The following is a 1,644-nucleotide window of genomic DNA, read 5'->3' as shown; positions in this document are numbered from 1 at the left end:
TTGGAAAACTAACCCAATGGAAACAAAGATAATTACTCGCTTAAACCTAAAACAAAGCATGATGCACAAGCCAACTAGGAAACACCAAATCAATGAGATGAAGGAGGTCAACCACTTCTGAAGACCCCAGAAGGGGTTCATTAAGCTAAACTTTGATGAGGTTGTGAAAGGGAATCCCAGCGAGGCAGGGACCGGTGGAGTATTCACAGATGACAGGGGGAGGACCCTCAAAATCTATGCGATGGACTGTGGAAATGCTACAAACAATGAAGCAGAGTTTCATAAACTGAAAAAAGGGCTGGAAATTGCAATAAGAGAGAAATACCAAAAACTACAGGTTGAAGGAGACTCGGAAATGGCAATTGATATAGTCAAACAATTACAACAAGGAACCCAGTGGGAGAAGATCAGTCGTAGCTAGAGAATCGCTTGGCTGGTGTAGGAGATTGGCAAACTTACCAAACAGATAGACTACATCCTACCCACCTATGTAAGAAGAAAAGGTAGCACACCAGCAGACAACCTGGCAAATTGGGGGAGCAGTCATGTAGGAAGAACCTTAGATGCAAACGAGGAAGAGTTATTCCAAATGGAGAAGATGGAAAACTTAGTAAAAAACCTAGAACATGACAAAGGAGGAGAGGGGAACCGATGATTGGGGGGTAACATAGGAAATCCAGAGGGACTGGGGCAATGGGACCAGGAAGGAATAGGAAGAGGACAAGTGGGTGAATGGAGAGATGAGGGAAATGTAGTAAGCAGAGAGGTAAGAAGGCAAGTGGCTGAGTAGAACAGAGAAGGTACAACCCAAGAGAGAATGATGGTAGTGACAGAAGAACATTACAGTGAAGAGGCTAGGGTAGTAAGTAGGGGGGTGGGCAGAAGGATGTTAGCAAGTGGCAGGACAAGGACAACACGTACATGGCAAGAGAAACCGAGAGCAAGTGAGGATTAATGAGAGGAGGTGGCAACTAGGACCGGGAGGCGGCATTCCAAGGTGACAACGTAGGGATTAGCACAGGTAATAATCCCAGACAGGTGGCAATAAAGGCAAGGGACATGAAGGAGAGGGGCATAAAATTTAAAGGAAATCAGGGCATAGTTAGACGCATGCAGATGAAAAAGAAGAAAGCTGGAGAGAGGAAAGGTGTACGAAGAGTGACGATCTAGCCTAAGGAAGGAAGCAACATTAGACCTACAAGTTGGTGTGTAGTTCCTCTGTTCCCCAACATTGTAAGGCTTAGAATTAATATCTGTAGGAATATAGGAAATCTGATATGGAAAAAGAATGAGTCTGTCAAGGAGGAACCAAGACCTCCTATGACCCTGGTTTAGACAAAATAGTAGAAATGCTTGTGAAAACACGGGGTAGGAAGCTAAGGTTGGAGGGACTAGAACCCAGGATGGGAGAGGTCTATACCATGGAAAAAGCTCGAAATAATTTCAGACAGAGCATGACTATAGCCACCCCTATAGGAAACTATGGGAGGGATCCAGAAGGTAACAAGGAAGCACCTCGAGGAAGAAAAAAAATAGAGAAAAAAGAGAACCAGTGAAACAAGAAACCTCTAGGGGAGGAATTTAGAGCCAACACCTTGAGGGAAGACGTAGCCAAACTAGAGAGAACTTGGGAGAGTGGAACAA

Source organism: Pinus tabuliformis, chromosome 2_1, assembly GCF_031772625.1.
Source record: "Pinus tabuliformis cultivar Carrire ecotype Pingquan chromosome 2_1, CPIR1, whole genome shotgun sequence".
In the NCBI taxonomy this organism is placed as follows: Eukaryota; Viridiplantae; Streptophyta; class Pinopsida; order Pinales; family Pinaceae; genus Pinus; species Pinus tabuliformis.
Note: the sequence above shows the minus strand (reverse complement) of the source record.